We start from the raw sequence: 361 nt of genomic DNA on the forward strand, positions 1-361 counted from the left end.
CTTTGCTTTCTGTAGACAACAAGTGTAACAGAATGGGTATGTCAAACAGACATACTTTAGTCCAGTGGTCAGAGCTCACATTTACTTCCTATTAGCCCTGGGTTTGAGTCCTGGGTAGGGTAGCCACCTTCAGCCTTTGTTACAGTTTGTTGGGATAATTAACCACATGGCTTTGTTGTTTGAATGTATTTGTGTAGGCTCCTTAAGTGCTTTTTTTGTAAAATGTTTAATTAATGGTGGGAAAAAGTGTGTGCTTATGGAAAATGAAGATCAATAAGGGAAAATAAAGGACCAATGTTTCACATTTGTTAAATGTACAGATGTGTTTTTAAAATATTAGTTGTACTGCTGTTTATTCCAA

This window comes from Electrophorus electricus, chromosome 16 (genome assembly GCF_013358815.1).
Source record: "Electrophorus electricus isolate fEleEle1 chromosome 16, fEleEle1.pri, whole genome shotgun sequence".
Lineage (NCBI taxonomy): Eukaryota > Metazoa > Chordata > Actinopteri > Gymnotiformes > Gymnotidae > Electrophorus > Electrophorus electricus.